This window comes from Triturus cristatus, chromosome 1_2 (assembly GCF_964204655.1).
Source record: "Triturus cristatus chromosome 1_2, aTriCri1.1, whole genome shotgun sequence".
In the NCBI taxonomy this organism is placed as follows: Eukaryota; Metazoa; Chordata; class Amphibia; order Caudata; family Salamandridae; genus Triturus; species Triturus cristatus.
The window spans coordinates 62,027,359-62,054,649 of NC_140580.1; the positions used below are offsets into that span (position 1 = coordinate 62,027,359).

The 27,291-nt window shown below is 42.8% G+C and overlaps 1 long non-coding RNA gene across 1 annotated transcript in view; it reads right to left on the reverse strand.

The window, feature by feature from the left end:
• The window catches only part of LOC146866788 (uncharacterized), a 252,048-nt gene that overhangs the window by 53,054 nt on the left and 171,703 nt on the right, over window positions 1-27,291 (reverse strand). The window lies entirely within an intron of this gene.

A 27,291-nucleotide genomic window follows, 5' to 3' on the forward strand; every position in this document is an offset into this window, starting at 1 on the left:
ACATCTGCGCACAGGTGGACGAAGTGGACATCCATCGCTCCTACTGGGACAAGTGCTCAGGTTAGTCACAAACTAATTTCACTAGACATTTGTGACACCAAGAGCTAGATGTGCGAAGCATTTGCAAATTGCAAATCAGTCACAAATGGCTTGAGATTTAAAAAGTGGCGATTTGTTATGTACGTAAGCCATTCGCAATTTGCTTTTTGCGATGCAACCATTTTGTGAACTGCTATTTTTTGAGACCCAAGTTTGAGAATCGCAATTCTAGAATCTATAATCACGACTCACAAACCGTATGTTCAAGGCTGTTAAAATTAGCGACTAGTCGTAAAAAGGCTTGTTTGCACATGCAATTTTCCACTATTTTATTTCAAGAGGTAACTGTGTGCAAACTCTAAAAGCAGGTAAGGAATGCATCAGGGGTTCCCACAATGGCTGCCTTATATGTTATTGCTAGGAGGATGTGAATACTGACTGCTCAGCAGAGGAGGAGCCGAAGACAGGAGGGGATTTCCAGCATCAGGCTGATCATTTTCCAACAAAGGGAGGATGAGTTTTTTGACAAATATAGGTTAAATATCCCTGTAATATTAGAACTTATTGCACGTTTAAAGCCACATCAAGAAAGCAGTACTCTGCGCAGCAATCCCCCTATGTTCAGGTGCTCTTTACATCTTTTGGCCTCTGGCAGTTGCCAGGGTGTGATTAGTGTTGCCCTTGGTGTTTCTCAAAGAGTGCTTTTGCATTCTTTTGTGCAGATTTCTAGATGCCATGCTTCTCTAGATCAACCACTACATATTCTTACACCGAAATGCACAGGAAATTCAATCCACTACATTCAAATTTCACATGGTTGCTAAATTTCCCCATGTCATAGGGTGTACAGATGAAATACATGTTTCTATTTGTCAATCATCTGATCTCAAATATGTGTTTAGAAATAGGAAAAACACACATTCTCTCAATATGCAAGTATTTAATTCCTGAAATTGTGTTACAATAGCCAGGAAACACCCATCAATCCTTCATGTTCAGCACATTGCAATACAAAGATGGCTCGAAAGAAGGGACTTTGATGATGGCTATTTGTTTAGTAATGATATTATTATTAATTGAGTCTTGTCAAGAGCAAGCTTATCACCCTGGAAGGGTCTCATGGTGCTGCTGCGAGAATTCCCACAGATATTGAAATAGTGGTTTTTGAGATGAAGCAGAAAATTCATTTTTTTTAACCTTTTTTGAATTGTCTATGGTCAGTACAGGCCCAAAGCTGCATGGGGAGCTGTTTCCAATATTCGGGTGGTTAGGTATGAAAATGATCTGTGGCCATTTCTGGCGGTATGGGCCCTACGGGGAAGCAAAAGGTGTTTTCCACAGGACCATAGATTCCTTATTGGCGCATACCAATTAAGTTTTCACTGTAGGTATTGAGGACCATTTCCATATAGGGATTTCAGTGTCAGGTAAAGTAGTTTGAACCATGTTTGTTTCCTTATTGGTAGCCAGTGTAGGTTTTTTAGGATGGCGCCTGAGGGTGAACGGGGGGTGGAAGATGAAGTACCAGCCGTGCTGCTGTGTTCTGTACAATCTGGAGCCTGGTCTAGTTCTTCATTCATGGAGGCCATTAAAGCTTTTCCATAGTACAGGTGACAGATCACAAGTGCCTGGAATAGGGGATTTTCTTGATCTTAGTGGAATCCATTGGAATATTTTCCCTAGGGTGCGTATGAAACTGAAGCAGGTGCCTGAGATATAGTCTACATGGTCTTACATTGATAGTTTGTTGTCTACTATTATTCCCAGATTCCGTACTGTTGCTTTTGGGATGGAGCTTGGACCAAGGCTTGTAGGCCACCAGTCGTCTGACCATGATTCTTGCGCTTTCCAAAAGAGTACCACCTCTGTTTTACTTGGGCTGAGTTGAAAGTAGTTGATATGCATTCAGTTGGCGATATGATTCATGCAGTCTCTAAATTTTGTTTTGGTATCTGCTGGCTTTGATCCCTTGGTTATGACCAACTGTGCGTCATCTGCATATGAGATAACATCAAATACATATGATTTTATGACTTTTGCAAGTGGTGCGACGTATATAATAAAATGAGTGGGATTCAACGTCGAACACCTGCGGGACTCCCTTGTCCACAGGTATGCTTCAAGATACATAGGACTCTAGTTGTAGTAAGTTTGTCCTTCCCTTCAGGCAATTCTTTAGCCAACTGAGGGCTTTCCCTCCGACACCGGTCTCTTCTAACCTTTTTGTGAGGATTACATGAGAGATAGTGTTGAAGGCGGCTGATAGATTTAGATAGGACAAGCATTGCCTAGTATCCTTTGTCTAGAGAATCTTATGTTTTCCAATACTTCAACTAATGTGATTTTGTTGCTGTGTCCTGCCCAGAAACCCGACTGAGAGGTATCTAACAGTTGTTGACTTTCTAAGTATGTTGTCAGTTGTGTATTAACCAGCGTTTCCATTACCTTCACGAAGTAAGGGAGGAAAGAGATTGGTCTGAAATTTCCTAATTCATTTTTGTCTGCCCTTGTGTTTTTTAGGGTTGGTTTAATCCCTGCTGATTTCAATTTTGCTGGGATCATTTACATGTTTAGTGCCATGTTGAGTAGGTCGGTAAGGCAGTTAAGTAGTAACATATTAAATATAATGGCACATATGTTTTTGCTAATCAAATGCAAAATGAAAGAAAAGTCATTTTTTGTTTGAAGTGATAGTGCATATGCTCTTCGTCCATGGATTTTGACACCATACCTATCCCCCACATCCCAAAATGAAATGCGATACAACACAGCACATTGTCCCACCAGGAGTGTGATTGAGAGGACATTTGGCTTGCTGAAAACTCATTTCTGGTGCCTATATAAAAGTGGTGGTGCCTTATAATATGCCCCGAAAAGCACATGCAAGATAGTGGCAATGTGTGCCATTCTACATAATATTGCAATTAGGAGAGGCCTACTCATCACTATGTCTGACTCGAATTCGGAGTATGACGATCCCCAGCCGCCTGTTCAGCAGCCAACAGAGGAGAGTAGATGAGCGGAGACCAGGATGGCGCCACATGTCAACAATTTCTTTTCAAGGTAAGTCATATGTGAGAGTAGAATCAAAATGAAATTTGCAATGCTTGTTTGAGGCTTCAAAGTAAAGCAAGCTCTATTGTCAGTTTTTTTTTATTGTTTAAACAAATTGTAAATTTTGCATGCAAATGGTACATAATGGCCACATCCAATGTCAATTACATCACCAAAACACAAATATACAGCACTATTGTTACTTTCTGCACATGTGCCCACATGTTGTGCAGCAGAAGTACGGCTTGCAGCTGCATCGTAGTGAGCCTTCATCTGTTGCAGAGATGATGCTGACACTGGAGATTTCCTCACTACTGCTGCAGCACACTGGGCTTGCATCTGTTTTCAGAGATGTTGCTGACACAGGAGATTTCCTCTCTATCTTAAGGTTCAGAAGCTACCCCACTAGCTATTTGGGCAGTTTGTAGTGTATGAATTAGAGAGGTAATCTTCTCTAAGCCTCTGGAGATGGCCACACTAAAGTTGCCCATTTCCACTTTGAAATTTACTGTCCACCTTGACAAGGTTGAAGTGCCATTTGCCAATCTCCCAGTTGAATGAGTTTACCCATCCATTCGGGCTGCAATGCTTCTCTCTCTGCACCTTTGATTAGTGTTATGCTCTGACATTTGTTGGTATAAGTTTTCAAGGGCATTGGTGAGGCTGTCCATTTTAGTGTCCGTCTTTGCTTGGTTTTTAGCCTATTGATTGGCCACATTATTGAAGCTAAATTAAATACATTGCTGCATGTGTGGCAGTTTTTTGTTCAATGTTTTTAACTGCTTATGTTGCAGATTTTGAACTTGCAGCATGGAACCCTCTTTGCCACCAAACAACTGAGTATCTGTAGCTCACAGAGCCAAGTGTGAGCACGCACTGGGACACGTTGCTCTTGTGGCCTCACAAGTGGCTGCAGGATTGGACTATGGGGCTGTTAAACATCATCCTCATCCAATGATGGTGACTGTGTCGGAGTATGAAGCACTGTTACAGTGGCCATCAGGTGTGGTTGTCTCACTGTCCATTTCAATGGGATAGTCAACCAACATGTGTGAGTCATCCTGTCCCTCCACATTTGTGCCATCATTGTCTTCCTAGGTTGATCTGTTTGAAGATTTGACTTTTAATATGAGTGAAAATCACTCTTGACATTATTTGTTTAATAAATGTCTAACACTGACTGCAGTGAGTGAATTATTGACTATAAATCCAATAATGCACCACAATGGTCTTTTTATAACTCATTACTAAACCATTGGTATTAAGTTACTTGATTAATGCACGTAGACAATAGTTTTAGGGTAACAGATGGTAAAATACAAATTGTTTTACACTTACTTGTTGCAGGTGGTGATATATTAATACTAGCAAATCCTACAACTGCCTCTGGCTCTAATGTAGTCTCCACCATTGACTTCGGTGTAGTGGATGAGGAGACAGTAGAAGGGTCAACTCCTGTCACCCGGGACTCGTCCAGCACCATCACAACCTTCTCGTTTGTGCACTACCCACCTGAGGTTAAACCGCCTTTTCCTGATTTCCTCTATGAAGAGCGTGTTACTTCCACAGCATTTTCTGCTGCGTCTTCTGACATATTTTCATGGATGACCTTCCAGACAGGAGGTCATGGTTGTTGCAGCACTCCTCTGTCTAAATCTCAAGTTCTTTTTCTGAGAACTTGAGTTTTCTCCTTCTCCTTCTGCCCCCTGACTCCTTCTCTGTGTCTTGGCTGGCAATTGCTTGGTAGAGAGATGTGGCTTGCTAATCCAAATCACCATTTCACTGGAAGTTGTGCACAACCCCATCTTTGACTGCTTTCTAGGCTTGCATTGAGAAGCATTTCCTGGTTTTTAGGTCATTACCAAGAACCAGGAAGTGCTTTTCTGGATTTGCGGTCATGTTTGCAGTTTGTGACCGGGACTGAAATTGTAGTAATCGCAAAATGCGATTACCAAAATAAAATACCAACTAAAATGCAAATTGCTAATTATCACCGTCAATCGTACGTACAATTTGATTTGCTTTTTCCTAATTGCTATTAGCAGGAAATTTTCAAATCACATCTAGCCCCAAGACCCCATCTTGTGGGTCATACTCCTCATAGGCTGTGAGAAGTGTTAAGGCTAGTTTCCTATACCCCTTGCCCCTTCTCTTGAGTGAGGGAACTTGGGCAATTATTCCTGATTTTAAGCCTCTCTCATTCCCTAAAGAGCTAACTGGGACCTTGTTACCACACTTACACCCACTCAGATAGACCCAGTATTTCAGCATGGGCCTTTTGTGCCAAGTCTGCCCAAGGAGAGATTTCCAGATCATTGCACAACAGACACTCCCGCTGTATGATAGGGCTGGCACCTACCTTATTTTTACCAGTAATCCCACCCCACTCCATGGTGATCATCGCCAAGGGAAGGAAATTGACTTCATTGTCAGCATTAAATACATTATGAAGGTCCACTGGGATAGTCTGATTTGGAACCACCAGCTTTTCCATCACAGAGGTCATGCTGGCTCCTTTGTCTCCAAACGTTTCTATTTTGGACCCCATTGAAAGGTTGACCACTGCCTATACTTCACCGTGCTTGGAGGTAAGGCAGTCAGGACTTCAACATCAACCTCACCTCCAGGGACTGATGTGGCTTCAGTCCAACTCTTGGTTTTCCCTGCCCCAACTTCTATCACAATTTCTACATTTGCAATCTCTTGGCACAGCCCACCATTGGGGGGCTTTTTGGAACTGGGAGTCTTCCCTCTTGTGCTTGGGCAGATGACAGCTCAAGCACATTCCAGCCTTTAAGGGGTCAAAGGACTTTTTCATTTTAATAGTGGTTAGTGACTACCTTACTTTTTCAGACTTGTGGGGCCCTGAAGAGAATTTCTTATTGTTATTCTTGTTGTTCCATTCCTTTCTCAGGTGAAGGCTTGACCCCCTTTCTGTGGATCACCCCCTTTACCTTTTAGGTACCCTAGAGCATATGCACACATCAGCTGCCTTCTGAGCTCTCTGAGTCAAAATTGGAATCCATAAGATGCTGGTGCAACTCTGAAGAACAGTTATTCATAATGTGTTCCATCATGACCAAATTCTATAGCTCTTCATAAGAAGTCACTGTTTGCCCTTCACCCAGCCCTCCAGTGCTTTCAATGAGATGCCTACAAAATAATTCAAACTTTGATGTGGCCATTCATGTTCACCTCAGAACTCCTTTCAATATTCTCTAGTGTGAGACCAAACTTCTGCACTTGGAGCCTGCATCACTCCCTGCCCTTGAAGATGCACTATATAATCAATTTTGAGACAGAACAATTCCCTGCCTCCTTATCTTCTTGGGTCTCCTCAATCTTCTCATTATTCTCAGAGGTGGTCTGTAGCTGGAGGACCTCTTGCCAGGCCCTAAGGATTTTGTGGAAATCCTCTTTTTTGGAATCACGCCTCAACTTCACCCTCTCTGCTTGCACATGCTCCTCAGCTGTGACATGCTAAGACTCTCCAAGGTTGACAGATTCGGCTGCATGTTCCTAAAACGTTAAGGTGCAAAGATTTAAATCAGGAATTAATTTTGAAAAATAAATTAAAATGAGCAAATCAACGATCTTAGGCTACTCAAAAAATCAAAAGTCCACTTTTTCTGTCAATTTGGTATAGGGATTTTTTTATTTCAATTTTTCTTTTTTAGCCCAGAGCTGTAATTCAAGAAAGTGGATTAATAATTGGGGTGGGTGGGAGTTCACCACAAGGAATGAGGAAATACACTTGTTAAGGTAAAATATAGTGTCATTCATTTAAACCTGGACTCACCCTCCAGGTAGCAATGGCACAGAACAGACAGGCTTGCCTTAGGAAATTGTATAAAGTGTTTAGCAGTCACAAAGCACTTAAAAGTAAAAACACAATACAATAAAATCAAACAACTAATTTAGACAAAAGATACAAATCCAATGAGTAAAACACATAAATCCAATTTGGGGAAACAGAGATATGAATTTATAAAGATGTAAGGCTAAAAGCCCCAAAACAATCAAAGCACCAACCTGTAGTCATTGTTCAATGTTGACTGGGACCTAGCCACATTATCAGGCCAATAGCACTGAAGTGCAGGTAGGATACACCTAGCAGATTCGTCCTGGTCAAAGCTTTTACCATGTGAGTTAGTTACTGAAATGGAATTCGAAATCTTACAGTGGAACAAGTTTGCAGTCTATATATACAAACATTTTTATAAAAGCTGAACAGCCACTGAAGAAGGTCTCACTGAAGTCACTGGTTTTGGCAAGAAAAGCTAAGAGGAGGAAGTCCTCACGTTGAGCAGATACTTTTTGTGCCTTTGCGCTTTCAAGATCTCTACAGTTGAACCTAGGTTTTTTTGGGGCTCATAATCCTACTGAGGGGCAAGCCTGGAGCTATTTCCTATGAAGTTCTCTTGATATTGACAGACATCAAAAGGAGTGGGAAAACACAGTGTTACATTAAGGGGTCTCTCTTAAACAATTGTATAGGACTCTCAACAGCTATGCTTGGTCATTGGCATGTTGTTGACACTGGCGAACTAGTAATACTTAGAATCATCATGGGATCTGTCCTCCACCATCCCTGGCATAGATACCGTGTTCTAAAATTAATTCCTGTCCCAGAAAAAAGTGAATTTATTAAAAGATGGGGCAGGAGTAAATTTAAAAGTAAAATAGATGTATGTAGGGAAGAGCTAGATATCCCGCACATCTACATAAACATATGGTCAACACGTTTAAGCCTACTTGCTCCTGTCAAGGTCGATGGCTTTCATTAGAACTTTAAGGTTTCTTGGATCTCTTTTGTAGGCCAGAAGGGACACTATCCCCTGGTCATATGTATCACAGTTATGTTGTCTCTATGGAGATTAGGAGAATACAAAGTCCTCCCCGGAACAAAAAAGAACAGTAACGCAAATATACAATATTTTTTACTGTTCTAAATATTGCTTTCATGTGCAGCCCTGTGGTTTTGAGAACCGAAAAATGTACCACTAATTCAGTGACAGAATTTACCCATTGTGCATGTGCAGCATAATACGCAGTGAGGACATAGGTAGGCTAAAATATATAGACCTTTTTGAACAAAGAGAATCTCAACAAAAAATGTTGTAGATGATTAATCTTGCTATGTAGTAGGGCATAAAACCAAACAATTGAACTGCTCATATGATGTTGGTAACATGTCCATACTGTTGTAGGGACCAGGGTCAAAATCACATTTAATTCTAAAATGTACATAATCTTGTGGAATGCATAGGCAATCAGCCATAACTCTCCGTATTCTAGAGTGGCTTAGTAACTCATTACTGATGCTGTGTATAAACTGAGTGGGTGTTGAAAAGCACTCCCTGTTCATTTTGCGTGATGAGTATCAATAAGGCAAAGTTTTGTCTTAAGTAAAAGTGGTGAGTTACGGCTGATTGCTTATGCATTCCAAGAGACTATGTAAAGCTAACTTAATAGCTAATAACTCATGTTCCGAAATAGTATAATTCTGGTCTGCTGGTAACTATTTTTTTAAAGTAGGCTTTGGGATGCATGTAGCAAGTTTTGTAGTCCCACTGATGAAAGAACCCAACCTAGGGCAAATTGTGAGGCATCTTCCTCCACAAAGTAGGGCTGACTAGGGTCTGCATGTTTTAATGCAGGTGCCATATGAAAGCATTTCTTTAAACTGAGAAATGGCAACATTCGCCTCAGGGCTCCAAACAAAGGGAATCCATTTTTCAACAGTCCAATGATTGGACTCATAAGGTCAGAAACAATTAGTTAGAAAACGAAGACAAAAAAATAGCAAACCCTAAGAAAGACTGTATTTCTTTTGTCGAGGTTAGAGTAGGCCAGCCTAGGATTGCCTTTATTTTCTTTATATCCATCTGTAGTCCAGTTGCGGTTATGATAAACCCCAAGAAATCTACTTGGGTTGTGTGAAACATACCCTTATCTAACTTGGTACACAAAATGTAAAAATCCAATGAAAGCTTTAGGCAACTGACTTTAACGATAAGCACCTCACAACTGTGCTACAGTCTTATTAGATGGATGGTTTGTGCACACTTCTCAGCACCTGTTGCCTTTTTGTGCCACTGATCATAGATTTCAAAATATTTTACATATAGAGCAGTGCACATGAACAAAAGAGCTTATTCAGTCTTTTTATATTTCTTTCAGTCCTTTATTTTCAAATTTACATGAGGTTTCACAAAAAAGGCAGCCAACACGTTTCCTTCAGTTCGGCAAATAGCCAAGAGAACTTCTTTGAATCAAACAAACAGACTTAATAGTCTTCTGCATAAGTCAATTCACAGAATGAGCCAAAAAGAATCATTTGCCCGAAGTTTATCTTCAAAACAGCATCAAGTCAACTCAATAAATGACCGTAGAATAATAAAGATCAGAAGGATAAGTGCCCTCAATCCCCAGTGGGATGATCTCCGCCTTGATACGCGGTCGCCTATGCCTCCCAGCCAGCACCATCCGCGGGTAGAGAGACCGAATGTTTACAGGGATTATGCAGTTGGAGCCACTAAACTCCTACAGTGGCTCCAAAAATAGGGGTATCTATAAGATGAAATTGCACAAACTCAGTGAATTCGCTGTCACAGACTAGGGTTGGATCTTCAGAGTGGTATGTTATGAGACTGAATGACAGCCCAGATCCATCCACAGATTTGGGATATTTTTATTTTTTTATTTTTATTAAATGAACAGCACACTGAAAGTGTTTGCCAAAGTGATGTCTATAAAGTTACCTGTGGCCCCAGAGTCCAATGAAATGGGCATAGTCTTTGGTAGTTGAATAGAAACTACCTACATAACAGCTATGGTGAAGTGTTTAGGAATCCTTTTCAAAGTGTGAGCAAGATATTTGGAGATCTCACATGTTTGTTTACTCGAAGGATCAACCTCCTTACTCTCGAGTCATTTAGTTTTCTGTCAAAGAATCCTGTGAGTCAATGAGAGCTACTGCTTTCTATTAAAAACCTTAGGTTTTGCAGGGTACTCCTTAGCGAAGTGTCCACCTTTGCCACAATAGCGACATAAATTCAATTTCCTGTCTTTTCTCTTTTTAGTCGCTGGTAAGTGGCCCCCAAGTTGCCCCTATTTGCATTGGTTCTACTCCTTCTGAACCCTTCTTGTCATCTGACTGTTTACTGTCAGACCCATATATCAACACCTTGGGAAATTCTCCTTTAGCCTTTTCACTTTTTCTTTTCCCCAGGTGATGATCCAATTTGAATACTAGATCTATAAAGTCTGAAAAGTCTTCTGGTGGGTCAACAATCTGGACAGAATATTTTTTAGTTAATCAGAGAGCGCACGGTAAAACAGGGATGTTCTCTTATGCTCCTGTTACTGAGTTTCTGCCACTAGTCAATTGAAATTCGGAATGTAAGTTAAAAGGTCTTTGTTCCCTTGTCGTAAATTGAGTTCCTCATTGTTACTGGTCTGCCTGAATGTGTACACAAAAAAAAGAATAGGGGGTCTAACGGCAGACAGCACAAAAGACAGAGAAGGAATATAGTGTATAGAATCAGGCCCGTCCGTTGTTAGAGCAGAACATGGATTGTCATCAACCTCGCTCCTCCGAAGAGCTAGATAGTGAGAGCAAAAGGACCTCTCATGATCATTTATATCATCTGGTATCCAGCTGTAACAGAGGTATGTCTCTTGATCATAGAGACTGCCTCACCAGTTCAAAGCTCTACTCCTCCTTCGGGCTGATGGAAATATATCAAAGAAACACGTGGAAAACTGTGATATCTAGATAGTATGAAAGTGCAGTGCAACAAGTGAGAACTAAAAAAGGTTGTGTTGAGAGTGCGATGTGGTTTGATTCACTCCCCACACCTTGGTTAAAAAGGTGTAATGAAATAGTACACAGTGCTAACTAGTCACTGGTAAGTAAGGGTCGACATGTTTCAGCCATCAAGGAATATTGCCCCCGGCTTTCTTCAGGACCTTTATGTTGCAAAGTTAAGCTACTGCATTAAATTTGTACATTTCCAACAGTGAAACGTGCCCCTCTCTTTTATAAGAGAAGTCTAAAAACACAAACAAGGTGAAAATGTATACGACCTCGAGTAGTCCTAATCCTCTATATCACAGGATGCGAACATCACCTATGGAGATAGGACAATTAACACATATACTCCCACTCAAATGAATCAACAATGCTGCCGTCAAACAGGCTTATTAAATTAATATGCCTGATCATTACTGTGAACAAATCTACGTAATGCTTACCCAACGTGAATAGGGATTGCACCTCACCTACCCTGGAACCTGGCTCAGGTTAAAGGAGGCCCCGCTCTAAATCATGGGTAATAGAAACAAAAATGTGCTTAAAACTGGGAAAGCAACACTTTAGATTCAGTAAAATCTTCGCGTTACAAAAAGCGCAAAGTCCTTACACTCCTCAATGTTATGCTCCCCACCTCAGTTAACAACCCATTCCCAAACCTCAACTTTCCAAATAGCAATCGTAAATGTAGTGCAGCAATTATCACAAACCCAAACTGACATTCAGATCAAAAAATAGGTTTGTTATCAACAGCCTCGCTTAAGCAGCTCGCTAGACAGTCACTAGTAACCATTTATCACTTGCATAGGGGCGGGCGCTGTGTCAAAAACTCGTAGCCAAATGTATTATACGAGTAGACTGAGACTAAAAAACTGCAACTAAAAGACTAAGCAATAATCCTTACCTATCCGTCGTTGCCCCGGGAGTTACCGAGCAGGGTGGGAGGCAGCGAGCAAGGACGGGAAGGGTGTTTAAATAGCATCAATCAACAAATTAAACAAGGGAGTGCCTCACGTAACGTGACCTTCCACTGCATTGCGTCGCAAATCAAGATCGAACTACAAATGAGTATGGCGCCTCATGGGAAATGTAGTGACGATCGCTGGCGCCGACCCAAGATATATATGCGGCGTGAACTTTATAGAGCCGTGCGTACCGCAAACCTTAGCAGGACTAAAGAGAGGTGAAGCACCTCGTAGAGAGCATAGTGACAAAACCAGAAGCTAATGATACCAGAACAGGTCCCAGATATAATGCAATGCAAAATTTATCAAGTACCCCAGCGACGAACAAGCCGCCTACCAGGAGTGCTGTTTCGTAAAAAATATATCTCCTTAGGCAATTACAATTGATTGCATGAGGGAGATTGATTCTGGGCTAGTAGTCAAGTAACGTATATAATGCTGCGTAGCCTGGTGGGAGCCGGTACGGAGCGTTAAAAGGACTCCTACATGATGAAAGCCTCATGGGAGAAGGGGTTTATCTAAGCTAGTCGCCAAGCATCACTGTGCATTCAAAAAACATAGCATGTATAAACCATATACAACACAACGTTACTTATACAAAGCCCGGCGCATTGCAGCTATAAAACCTTCAGCCTAGCGCAATAATGGTACTAAGCATAAAGTACCTGTTATAAGAAGCAGCAAATCCATAACGTATTTAATCATCACTATACTAACTAAGCGAGGGGGTAGGTGTATAGTAATCTCCCGCTCTATTATGCTCTTTTTTTAGTCCATCAAAAATAGAGTGTATGAGGAAAGGGGTATGCATGTTTCTATATTTGAGCAATTATTGACTAGTGGTTCTATTATCAAGTCTCTCAGCGCTGGGAGTCAGAGGGGTTACCTCAACTTTAACAGCAAGAATAGTGTCTCAGAGCTTAGTGTAATCGCTAGCTCGGAATGCAGCACAGAGTGAGGATTATAGAACTTATTCCTAAGGAAAAAAAATGAACCCTCTGTCTAAATGCTGGTCCAGGGAATATCGTCATTCAATCCCGAGACATCGCATCGGAGCCTGTAAATCCATTTCTGTTCTTTAATGAACAAATATCTGGAGACATCACTAATGTGCTGTGGAATCTGAGGTTTCTCAAGTATAGTCCATTGGAACTCGTCTGCAGTGTGATTAGCCTCTAAGAAATGCCTAGTGAGACTAGTATTCATCTTACGGCACCTGAAAGTGCTCTTGTGCTCTAACATACGTAACCTCACTTTACGGGTAGTCATCCCCACATATCTCGTTTGGCAGGGACATGTGAGTAAATAGATGACGTGACTACTGTTGCAATTAGTAAAGTGGGTCTGAATCCAAGGTCTGTTGGTCCCTATATCTACTGACAAAGTGTGGGTAGTCTGTGGGCAAACCGAGCACCCTCCACATGGGTGGTGCCCGTTCACTGCCGGTAAGTCCCATAAAGTACCCAAAGATCTAATGGGCCCAGCTGATGGTCGTGTATGGACCAATCGGTCCTTTATATTGCCTGATCTTTTGAAAGCAAAAAGCGGCATTGCAATCTTCTCGTTGCAACTAATTAGAATCCGCCAATGTTTTTTAATGCTTCTCTTGATGTCATTAGATAATATACTAAAAGTACTGACCAATGTCAGGCGCTCCAGAGGTGGTTTAGATACAGGTGGCTCTAAAAGGGCTTCGCGATTGTTATTCGAAGCTCTTTTGAGGGAACGTTTGACTAACTTGCGTGGGTAATGTCTCTCAATAAGTTGTGCAGTTAGAAGGCTGGAATGTTTGGCAAAACCCTCAGTTGTCGAGCAGTTTCTGCGCACCCTAAGAAACTGGCCATAAGGCAAGTTGTCCCTTAAGGCCTTAGGGTGCTGACTGTCATAACGCAAAAGAGAGTTGCGTGCCATAGGCTTGCGATATAGTTCACTCTCTAGGCCCGCTGGTGTTACAAAAATGGACAAATCCAAAAAAGCCAAACTGCTCTTGTTTGACTCAACCGTGAACTTCAGGTAATCGTTACGTGTGTTTAACCATTGATGGAAGTTGCCTATGGACTGTTGGTCTCCCCTCCAAACCACCAAAACATCATCAATATATCGCTTCCATAAGCGAATTGATGAAAAGAAGGGGTTAGTGGGGACCAGAACATGCTCTTGCTCGAACGCATGGACATATAAATTCGCTAGACTTAGCACGAAAACGCTGCCCATGCTGGTCCCTGTTATCCCTGTTGGAAATGTACAAATTTAATGCAGTAGCTTAACTTTGCAACATAAAGGTCCTGAAGAAAGCCGGGGGCAATATTCCTTGATGGCTGAAACATGTCTACCCTTACTTACCAGTGACTAGTTAGCACTGTGTACTATTTCGTTACACCTTTTTAACCAAGGTGTGGGGAGTGAATCAAACCACATCGCACTCTCAACACAGCCTTTTTTAGTTCTCACTTGTTGCACTGCACTTTCATACTATCTAGATATCACAGTTTTCCACGTGTTTCTTTGATATATTTCCATCAGCCCGAAGGAGGAGTAGAGCTTTGAACTGGTGAGGCAGTCTCTATGATCAAGAGACATACCTCTGTTACAGCTGGATACCAGATGATATAAATGATCATGAGAGGTCCTTTTGCTCTCACTATCTAGCTCTTCGGAGGAGCGAGGTTGATGGTAATCCATGTTCTGCTCTAACAACGGACGGGCCTGATTCTATACACTATATGCCTTCTCTGTCTTTTGTGCTGTCTGCCGTTAGACCCCCTATTCTTTTTTGTGTGTAAAGTTTAGTTTTGGGGATCAGAATTTGGGTAGGTCTCTAAATATTTTTCCCTTAGACCCTTCCTTAAGTATTATTGTTGATGCTGCCTGAATGTGTGCCTAGCAAATAAACTATGCATTCTTTCTTTGAATGTTGCAAAAATATAAAGGACTGGGTCATTTTCTTCAACTAAAGATACAGCCCAAAAGGGTCCATTTCCTACTAGATATGAAAGGACAAATGATACCTTGGCAACATCGTCGAGGAAGGTCGCTGGTCGACAAAGAAACTGAAGATGATATTGGGTCATGAAAACACTATATTTTAGACTATCTCCAATAAAACGTTCTGGTTGGGCTAGGGCTACTGGGCTTGGCATTAACACAATCAAGTTAACCAGAGAAGTACAAGAGGAACCACCATTAAGTGGAAGGGTAAATCAGGCTGGTTGTAAAGGAGGAGCTGGCATTTTAGGAAGGCATGGCTTGGCAGTTCAGGCTGGACTGTTCCCATGAGGCACAGGGTCAGACTGATTTGCATATGGCCATGTCTGAACTGGGGTGGCAGAGTGGGCTAAAGAACGGTGATGGATCAAACCCAGATCTGTTGACTGGGTGTGAGTGTTTGATTGGTTCTGATGCTCCGTCCATCACCACCCCCTTTTGTACCGCTTTGTTCGCCATAAGTTGGCTGGGTATGCTCAGACGTGAGTCCCTTGCTCACTTTGCCACTGGATTCAAGCAAGCCTGGCTGAAGACGGCTGAAATGCCAGAAACCAGTCCTAGGAAGCTTCTTTCCGGTCCAGGGAAGGCATGGCTTGGCAGTTCGGGCTGGACTGTTCCCATGAGGCACAGGGTCAGACTGATTTGCATATGGCCATGTCTGAACTGGGGTGGCAGAGTGGGCTAAAGAACGGTGATGGATCAAACCCAGATCTGTTGACTGGGTGTGAGTGTTTGATTGGTTCTGATGCTCCGTCCATCACCACCCCCTTTTGTACCGCTTTGTTCGCCATAAGTTGGCAGGGTATGCTCAGACGTGAGTCCCTTGCTCACTTTGCCACTGGATTCAAGCAAGCCTGGCTGAAGACGGCTGAAATGCCAGAAACCGGTCCTAGGAAGCTTGTTTCCGGTCCAGGGAAGGCATGGCTTGGCAGTTCGGACTGGACTGTTCCCATGAGGCACAGGGTCAGACTGATTTGCATATGGCCATGTCTAAACTGGGGTGGCAGAGTGGGCTAAAGAACGGTGATGGATCAAACCCAGATCTGTTGACTGGGTGTGAGTGTTTGATTGGTTCTGATGCTCCGTCCATCACCACCCCCTTTTGTACGGCATTTTAGGAATGGCACCTGGCTTCCTTGGTTCCCATGGATCTATTCGTGGTTTTTTACCTTCCAACTCTAATTTTGGGCATCTGATTCTCTTGCCTTACTGCCTGTAACTCAGATTAAACAGCTGCAAGAGTTCCTGCTAAATCATCTGAAGTTCCACCTAACGGTAATCTAGGTATGGCTTAGACCAGGTCTGAATAATCAAACTGGTCTCCCTGCTCCATCTTCACCCAGGCAGATAAATGTTCTTGGGCTTGACTTTCTGACAAGACTCCACTCCACTCGACTAACTTTCTTCCTATTACTTCAAATGAAGCTAAAATAAGTTCTATACCAATGGAATAGTTTGGGGGATTGTTGTCTCTTCCAAAAGTCCCAATTCGTGAAAATTTCTGTTTAGAATATTTACATTTTAACCAAGTTCTCTCATAAATGAGTTTGAAGTGCATGGCTCTAGTACACACCGGAGTTGGTTTTGAGCTTTTTTCCCTAGGTACAGTGCATTGACTTAATCAATACATTATTTTGTTCTTAAATGTAATCTTTAACCTTTCTTCATCTTTCTTTGCCTTTTATATCGCAGCATTCAAAAGCACCCGATCCATGCTGGATGCAGTGAAAAAGAAACACAGGACCCCAAAGGAAGCGCCAGGCCTAAGGTAAGCAGGAGCATGACAACCTTCTTCCAATGAAGACTCAAAGTCAGGCAAGTTTGCACATACTAGACGCTGTATTTATAGGACCAATCTAAAGATGGCCACCCACTCTTGCAGGATCAAATTTGTCACAAGAGTTTGGCCTACACTATATTTTGCCTATGCAATTTTGAAGAGCAAGGATGCATGTGGGGAAATAAGTGACAAACAGGGTTTGTGGCCTGCTTAAGTATTTACTAATTTGGATTTGGCACAATGGTGTAATGTGGTGGTGGGAGGCTGCCTAGGAGATCATCTTTGCTGCTGAGTGCAGGTGAGTACTATCGCACAAAGGTATGATGTGGTGGTGCGAGACCTAAAGAGTCATCTTTATTGCGGAGTGTAGATGAGTCGGGGAAGGGCAATAAAAAGGCCTTACGTTCAATGTATTCCTCCCTATCCCAGACTCCTGCTGCCCATGTGCCATATAAGGCACCTAGGGATTGAGAGGGGGCATGGGATATAACAGAGCCTATAGAACAAAAGGCTTTTCTACCCTATGTTCTCTCTTACACATAACTATCAATGGGCAGACCTCATCCTGGTTCCTTTTCAAGTTAATGAAGTCATTAATAAAATTCCTGACCCTTCTCTAACTGTCCTTCCTGAGCTGATATCTGTATTGTACTTCACATCTAGATCTTACTATCAAAAGGTCTAAGCCATTGTTCTTGCTCTTGGAGAAGTTTTTTATGCCTCATTATCTGGAAGCACTGCCAGAGCCATCTTCCAGTACGATGCTGCCAACTGGAGGCTCAGGCAGGTAAAGTGTAGCATTTTAAAAGTCACTTTTCCTGAGTATGTATTGAAAATCTGACCACCGTTAAATTGGATTTTAATACACATTGAAATGTAGTGTTTGAATTATTCGAGTAGTTGGTCCTAAACCAGAGATAGCAGTGTTATAATTTTGTTCTGAACTCTAGTTTCTCTCTTAGGATAGCTACAACCCCTTACAGTAAAAATAGCTCTTGAGGGCTAGTCACTTAGGTACACACACGATATTAAATTCTTGTAAGTACTACTTTGACATGCAAGGCACCCTAACTTGCTGGCTATAGGGCCTTCTTAGTGGTGTCTCATTAAATATTTTAAAGTAGGGTTCTTTCTGTAAAAAAGGGTTGTATTCACATGCATGTTTAAAAGCATCAAGAGTCAGGATAGTGAATGTCAGAATATGTGCTGCACTCCACAGGTAACTTGTAAAGTTTCCATGTCATTGGGGTATTTCTGGCACAATATAGTATGGCCTTATTGGAAGTCAAATGTGCCAATTAGGAGTTAGTCAATGTTACCATGTTTTAGGGGTCAGAACACATACACGGGAATGGGACAGTCATGGCAAGTTTCAGAGGTAAAAAACTCGCAGCATTAGTCCTCGTCAAAGTGGGGGTTCAAGGTTCACTATGCAAAACAACAATGTTTTCACACATAGCATAATGAAGTAAAGAACAGCAGCAAAAACTCTCTATGTTGGCTAGTTGGAGTCTGTCAAAACCTAGTGTTGCTCTGTTTAAGATTAAAAGCTATTGTGATCATCCAGATATATGCTTCTTTTTTCATGCTTTACGAGGGCATAGATGTAAATCCAATTGTTCTGTGCTGTTTGAGTCCTTTCTTTAGGCTATTTCCACATGATGCCCTTTCTAGATTTCCTTCTAAAGTTTTAGTCCTATTTTCTGTGCCAATATATGTTTTGTCTGTTTGTTTTTCTGTCCCAATTCACTTTAGAGTATCCTTCACCTGCTGTAATGGGAAATCACAATACAATTTGCAAAACTGGACTTGTCAGGGTTCGGTTTTTCCATGTAATTGATCTCAGAATATTTACCATTCCCCAGGAGGATTTTCCCCACCCGTGGGGTCCATTCTCACATGGTCATGCTGTAGGTAAAACCAAAGGGGATGATGGACAGAGTGTTGAACATTGGAAGCACTCACCCCCGGTCAACTGATCTGGGTTTAATCCATCATCATTCTTTAGCTCAATCTGCCACCCCAGTTCAGACATGTTCATATGCAAATCAGTCTGAACCTGTGCCTCATGGGAACAGTCCAGCCCGAACTGCCAAGGCATGTCTTATGATGATGGATTAAACCCAGATCAGTTGACTGGGGGTGAGTGCTTGCAATGTTCAACTCTCCGTCCATCATCCCCTTTGGTCATGCTGTAGGTAAAACATATGTCACTCCTCATGATCAATCCATCCTTCTACCTTGAACGTAGCACCTTGTTTACATTATTCTTGGCAGTTGAACTGCTATGCACCGATCAGATGGATCCTCATCTTTGTCTTGCAGGTTTTCTTTGTTTCAGATATTCCCTACATGAGGATCTTCATGCTCCAGTGACTTATAATCATTCCTATTTCTAGTTACATGTTTTGCTGACCTTTATATTTAGAGCTGCCTGTCTTCTTCCCCCTACTATCTGATACTTAAAGTGTCCTTTTTCTGTATTTACAGGGTGGTTCTGTTTATTGACATATTTATTTTATCACTAACTCTTTAACTTATGGACATACTTGCTGAATATCATTATAATATATTCTTATTTAGTTGGCCTTTGTAGGGCACATGGGCTGAGAAAGTAACAGCTAGGGCAGTAACAGCTAACCAGACCAGAATTCCTCAGAAGACCAATGTGCAGGTTTTAGATCTAGGGGCTCCAATTATTATAGCATGATGACCTAGTAGCAGAGTGCCATAGCCTCTTCTTGGCACTGTGTGGTGATGAAGTAAATCATGAGGTGGGGATTATGACTGAGAAGTGGGGTGTTCAGGTAGGGGGCCTAAAGCCCCAAAAAAACTTTTTAACCTAATTAGCAGCTTAAAAGAGGAAGTCTCCTCTCTCAAAAAACTAGTTGAAGATTTGGAAAGAAGGTTGGCGAAGCAACAGCCATGAAGTGTGCAGGTTTGCATGAGAAACATAGGGGTGTGAGTACAGAGGGGGCAACTGAAAGTGTGGTATAATGCCCCAAAATCCTACACATAGAGCTTATGGTTTTACTGCCCAACCTGAGTGTGTTTTACCAAGATCCCCCCTCCTTTGGTAAACAAGCTAAATGAGGTGTTGGGGTATTCAAGAAGTGATCATTCTAGGCAGGTGGAGGGGGGTCCCGGGAGGTTTAATTAGGAAATCTATCCCTTTGCACATCCTTTCCCCTTGTGGAACCCATACCGATTGACTTCAAATCTGTCAGGTACATGTTGTAGGGTGTACTATGAGGTTTACCTCAGACAACAGGGATATGATGGACAAACTGCAATTTTCTTTAACTAGTTCCCCAAACATACATAATTAAAAACTTTCATCATCAAGGAAGTGCTCCCACTTCGCTCCTACCGTGCCCCTTCGAACAGCCGACTGGTACAACAAAGTAGTACCTGAGTGTAATGCTTTTTAAGGCCAGAAAGTGGGCGTGTGTTCATCATGATACCTAATGCATTTCTCATGCATAGCGTGTCAGCGTGCTGTAAACAAGCCTAGATACCACCCTAATAAAGGATACTTTTGTGATTTATCCTAAGGATTGCTTAAGAAAAAAACTGGTACTAGTATTGTAGCCAGAAAAAAAAATGATTCCAAGAACTCCCTCAGGTTAGTCCCCCTGAGGTTGAGTCCGCCCTGGTAGTACCATCTTACCAGGGTGGGATGAGGTAACAAATGATGATGCATGTCACATTACGTGAGTGAGCCTACCTTGTCCAATTACTGGAATTGCCCTTATCCTGGGATTTGATAGGTAGCTAATAGACATTAGGGAGTTTCCTTCTGCTCATGACCAAATAGGTTCGGAGCAATATCCGAGGTGTCACGCCATTTCTTGGTGTTGTGACTTTGTGATTAAGGGCACGTGTGAGCCCATTAATGCCCTCCCTCTCTTCTTTGTGTGAGAAAACAGATACTCCATCTGCCTTATTACCAGTGCATGAAGGTGTAATGTACTGACAATAAGACAGGCGGTGAATCCGTCACATTTGTGACAGAACCGAATCAAAAGCAAAACTCATCAACAGAGGTTAATTACAGCCACAGACTGATCAGCTGCATGCAACTTGATAGTTGAGTCCAGCAGCAAAGAAACAGGAAGCAAGTTAACCACAAGAACGATGCATTTCATAAAGATCCAAAGAACAGCATTTGACATCTCTCAAGCAGGAGCTCCAGAAGTGCCCCCCACTCGCCATCAACAGAACTCTGCTCGAGAGACGCCATGGAATGTTGAACAAACATTCTACTATAATACAGTAACAAGGCAGTACAAAATCGCCCTAAGAACACAACATTGAGGATTCTACATTGATCCACACCTCTCCATGAAGAAGCCAAGAAAGATGAAATCTTGGCCTAACCCGGCATCATATCGGCCTCCTCTGTGAATAAAAGCCTTTGTCCTAATATGCAACATCTGCTCCCAAATCCAAACCCTGATCCTCACACACATCAAAATGGGCAATGGCCAGATTCCAGCCTTCGGTCCCTAAAAACCACTGTTCATTGACACAGCATATCTGTTTACAGGCAAATGTGGTCTCACATTCGTTTTTAGATCTGGTGTATCCCAACCTTTCTTCATAGATAGAGCATTTCAAGCTATCGTACTCTCATGTTTGCCCCAGTGCTCTACAAGCCATTCAGGCTTTCAAGCACTATTAGATGAACCAAAGGGTAAAGGAGGGCTTGAAACTATAAAAACCTATTGAATCCAAGTGGCATACTTACAAGGAAGTGGTGGGGCGCAACATTAGCCTCCTTGGCTTAACTCCACGCTCCACCACTTCTGAAGCACAGGGCTGCACTGTATTTACAAGAATACGGTGCAGCCGTTGCGTTCCCCCTGCAGTGGCGCTAATTTAGCTGCCTAGCGCCAATGCAGGCACCCTTGCATCATAGTGCAAGGGTGCCTGTGTTGAGGGGAATTATTGTTTATGTGCAGGAAGGTGTCCCTTCATGCACATAAACAATCTGAAATTGCATTTTGAAACTTCTATATGTACTGCATAATGAAGCACACATAGAAGTTGCACAACGTTATTTTTTTTTCATGATTGTTTATGTGCAAGAAGGGACACCTTCCTGAACATAAACAATCAATGGCGTTTTGCTGTTTCTATGTGTGCTTCACAATGCTGCACACATGGGAACAGCAAAAATGAGGAGAAATTAAAAATTTCTCCTCATTTCAGCAAGCCAGGGTTTCCCTGGCCTTAATTTTGGCACTGCCCCATATTTACACCACCCATGTACATATCGGGCAGCATCAAAATCAATGGGCGTTGCGGTGGACCGCCCACCACAACACCGATTGCCCGCCCCTTTCATGCTAAGTATAGCATGAAAGTGTGCCTTATTTACAAGCCAGCATTAAGCCACATTCCTGTGGTGATAGGGGCTTGTAAATATGCCCCCAAGTGTGTTACAAACAATCCGTTGGGCTAATCATTACCATTCAAAGAGTCTAATTCTGAGGCAGACAATAAAGCGTACAAGTTCCTCAAGTCACTTTAGACCAGCATCAGAAGAGTGACTAGACAACCGTAATGAAAGTAGGCAACAGGCGAAAATGATTGGAAAAAAAAATAAAGACGGCCTCAAAAGATGCATCGATCTCAGACTATTCATGGCTGAGAACTTCCACATTACTAGTCCAAAGTATATAGCCTGGAAAAGGAAGAAGAGAACAGCTTGAGTTTTATTATTTGAAGGAAGAGAAATAGAAGTTAGTACAAATGTGTCATAGGCGTTACAGCAAAGCTCCACTTGCAAACACCAGCAACTAAGCATTTGTTGTCACACACAGAGGCAATAAATCCAAGACCAATTGGCAAAAAAAATGGTATCTTTATATATTTTTAGAAACCAAGAACTTCATTCACCAGGGAATAAATGCTTTGTATGTGGATTTCAAACCAAATGCAGTTCAAGATACAAATACTTACGAGTTTCAAGCAACAACTACAGTCAGGCAGATACCATCGCCATCAGGGGAAAGAAAAGCATAGGGTTAGATAGCGGAGTACCGCCAACACATTTACCATCACGGTGGATGGAAACAACTCCACCTCTGAGTTTTGAGGAACAATGGTCGCACAGAGTTTAGGGGATGTTCTACTCCAGGGGAGTTGGAGTTTTGGAAGGCTCAGGGCTCGGGCACAGCAGGCAGTTCTGGGTTATCTGTGTTGGAGCTGTCGGAGGTCTTGGTGGGGACTAGTACCACTTGTCTAAAGGGAGGTCCCAGGTAATTGACAAAGGTTGCCAGGGCTCCAGGGTTCTTGGAGGCTGCTCAGGATTCAGATAGCATTGGTAGGCAATAGTTATTGAGTCCCTTTGCAGTTGGCAGGGCTTGGTTCTTCTGCAGCAGGGCATAATTTCTCAATCAGCAGCACATCTTCTTCCCAGGTCTTCTTTAGATCCTTTAGGGGAGACAGGTAGTAGCCAATGAGCAACTTACCTTTAGGGTGTCCACACCCTCTAGTGACCCCTTCATGTGGGAAGGGCACTGCCCTAGCCCTGATTGGATGGTGGAAATCAGGAGAGGGCTTCACCTCGCCTGCCCTGCCCTAGGGGTGGTGCAGGCTGAAGAAGGACCCTTCTCCTCATCTAAGTAATGTTCTTGATTTTCCTCCTGCCAAATGTGGAGCAGAAAAGGGGGCTTGGCATCCCCCACAACCTGGGTGTTGTTGGGTTGGATTTCAAAGGCAGCACTGCCTCTGAAGCTTCCCGCCTGGGAATGCCATCCTGTCCTGGAGGAGGTGTGAAACACCCCCACCTAGTGTAGATATTGCTTCTGTCCTCTGAGAGTGCTGGCTCTTAACCCATGAGGTCAGAAATATTTCTGGTAGTATCAGGCTGGTGAAAACCGGCCAGAGACCCCACTAGTGTTTGGATGGGTTTCAGTGGACCCTCTTAAAGGGTCTCCTGTGTGAATTTATTAATAGATCCAACACTAGCATCAGAGAGGATTTATTAAGACAAGATGTTTGGTACCAGCCACCTTATAAATCAGTGACGCCATCATAGAGCTAGGAAACTCGTATTGACAAGCATCTAGCCCATGTACTCATTATGGCTTCCCTATTTACTAAAAACATCACAGAATGGACTGGACGTTGTAGGGACATATCTGCTCAAGCTGATATGCCCATGAGATATAGTGCACCCTGCCTTAGGGTTAACGGCCTGCAGTAGGGGTGACTTACCTTTATCTTATGCAGTGCATGGGTAGCATGGCACACAGGGTTGTGTGCCATATCGACCCTTCTGATTTTCCTGCACCAAGACACGCAGCCTGCAGTGCCAGAGAGGATAGCCTTGGTGAGGGGGCCCTGGGGTGGCACAACCCGTGCTGCAGCCCCGGAGGACCCTCTTCAATATCCATGCCCTAGGGACCAGGGGTACCATTTACTAGAGACTCACAGGGGTAGCTGAAGTTGTGCCAATCGTGGTACATTTTACGGGAAAGAATACTGATACTGTGAACCTGGTTAGCAGGGATCAAGTACACCTCAGTCAAAATTGCATCAAAATTCAGGCAAAAAGTGGGAGGTACTGCAACAGCGCCCGGTTTCTCAAAATTGGGCACAACAAGTCTAACAGAAATAAGATTTTGATCGTAGCCTCAAATTAGGGGCAATATATTCTCTGATCACAAGATGTTTCATGATGTTAGAATGGAAGAGGGACATTCAGGAGGTATGTAAAGAACTGGTGTTTTGGGGGATCCAGGAATTCAATTCGCTGTAAATATAAGGATTCAACATGGTTAAAAGACCCACATGTTCATACAGGTTGATGCATCACAGCACGCCAGTGCCCAGTATTGTGAATATTGACGTGAGCTGACCTGATATTGTCAGGAATTGGACGTATTGCACCTATCTCATCGTTATGAAGAAACTACATCTCCCATGATGCTTGAGGTAGGAGGGGCTATAACAATGTGGGACGCACACCTGACCGTGTGCGTAATACAGTTTCCGGTCTCTTTCTCAGCTGAGAGAGAGTTTTGTAAATCATCGGAGATTGTTCCAAGATGCATGGACCTTGGTAGGGGCTGGGGAGCTGGCGCGCTGATTCCCTTAGCACGGAGGAGTCTTGCCTGGGGTTGTCGGGTGGACGGATGATGCTCGTCTTTACACCAGTCCTAGCTGGTAACTTTGTAACTGTGAGTAACCTTGGCGTGTCGTGGTGAGGAGTCCCGCGATCACGCCGTTTTCTGTGCTAATTCTACCTTTTGGCTCGGCGGAAACCGAAGCTACATTTTTAAGGCATTCGAGCAGAATGCGGTGGTGAAGCAACCACCATTGCCATTTCACAAGTCACAGGAGTGACGTTAACCTTAATTATCTTGGAACCAGGGTTCGGAGAACCAGAGCGGAATGCGGTGGTGAAGTAACCACGCATTACCGTTTCTGAGGTTGTGTTTCTTTATTTAATTCTCGTCCCGTACAGCGGTGGACATTAATCTAATTACGAGAGAGGAACGCGGTGGTTAGCTACTATGCCTTTCCGTGTCTGGATTGGTTTTCAGTTGCCGTTTATTTTATCCAATAAACTTGTGTTGGTTTCACGGTACTGTGGGTATGAACTTCTTCCTGAAACTTTGTATGGGACAGCGTTCTTTGTTCTTATATATGTTGTACTGAACTAACTAGAACATCATATATTATTTCCTTTTCTCCTATTGCAGAACTTGCAACTGCTGGTATGTATGTGGGATGATTGGAGAACTGCCTTTATATAAGAAATGTGATATTTCAAAATGCATTAATCTATGGCTATTCTGTGTTATAGATAGACCTCCGGACCTACAGGAGATTCTCAGTTGCATAGGGAGCAATGAACGACTGTCCCTAAAGCAAGGTATATTGGAGAATCTAGCAAGAATATCATGAGAGTAGTTGTATTGATGCTTAGCTCTTGTTATTTGTTGTTACAGGTTCTTTTTACCCGCTGTCCCTTCCCTATCCTTTCCCTCGCCTGATTGCCCTAATACTCTGTGGTTATATCCAGAGTTGGGTATGTCAGGGGGTGAACCCTTCATTACTGCACCTGGATTCTGAGGAGTTTCTACTACAGAGGAAAGAGAAACCTGACAGATATCATGGAAAATGTTTGATTCGATTTACTGCACACTGGAGGTGGCCCTTATCACGGGAGGAAAAGTGTTTATTTTTATTCCAGTTGCATTTAAGATTTGTACTTTCCTATCTCTACCAGACCACCCCCAACTTGAGATGGGACTACAAGGGGTGAGGTGATGCTTCTGCACAGAAGCTTCAGTTTAATGTCACATCTCCTTCCCCCTTTTACAGACAGACTTAGTTATTAAATTATTTTAATTAAAACATTTTGTTTAAATTAGGTCAATGGCTGTTGACACAATGAAGAAGTGGTGGGCGGGTGGAGGAGGTGCGTGGGAGAATGGGAGGGCGAGCGCGTGGGTGATAATAATATAAACAAAATTTAAACACTTGCCTGGAGCAGCTGGATGACTCCTGCTTCACGCCTCGGTCTTCCTCGTCCATAAGGCACTGGGGCAGTATTAACTCCCTGTGCAATCCCCGCGCTGCTCCCATGCTATGAGAGCAGCGCAGGGATTGGCCTGAGCAGGCTGAAAAGACTATCCGCTAAGACCAGGGAGTCTGTGCTGTTTCTCCATCCCGACTGTTCAATACAGAAGAAACCTAAGTGCGGATGACATTCACATTTTTGTGGCTTGCCCCGTGATTCAAGAATTTTGGGTCAGTGTGGGCAAGACCTTGTCCGATGTTCTTGGCACGGAGGTTGAGGTAAGCCCTTCTCTTAACCTTTTTGGTATTGTACTGAAGCCTGATGGGGTGCTGGGGCTTTCGGGGTTACAAAGTAAATTGGTATTTTACTTAGTTCTTTTAGCAAGAAGGGAGATTTGTAAGTAATGGTGCCAAGCTGTACCCCCAACATGGAGAGCTTGGTGGAATGCGGTATTATATTTTAGAGATTTGGACCAAAAAGTTGACCTCCATAGAGATAGATCAGATCTGGGGTTATTTTGGAATCTGTTAGACTGTACAGATGCTGTTTAATTTATTTTATACCATCCAATGATTATACCTCTTGGTCAGCTCACGATGTGTGGTGCGACTGGGCTTCGCATAAATAACATCAGCTGGGTCTGGACTCCTTAGATAAGAGCAGCACAGGTGGCACAGATCGAGAGGTTGTTTCATCTACGGAGGTCATATGAGGATAAAGAATTCTTTAAAACAAAAAGAAACCTAAGTGTGCATGCGTGTTTGGCAGGCCTGAGACAGCCGACCAAACACACATGCACACTTAAACGTGCACTGTGCACTCCTCCTCCCCCTCCCATGCCCCGCCCCGTCCCTCTCTGCACAGGCAGGGTCAGAACCGGCAAGTGAAAAATAAAACAATTATAGATAATCATTTTATTTTTCACCTCCTGACAGTGGGCGACGCTCCTCCGCCATTGCGGAGGAGCCACCCTTGAATTTGCATCTGTTTTTACGTGAGCTGTACAAGACCATAATATATGGTGCAGGGTTCTTTTATTAATAAAACGATTTGTCTAAAAATGTGCTTTGTTTGAAGCTAGGGCCTGCAAATTCTTAAAATTTTGGTTTTC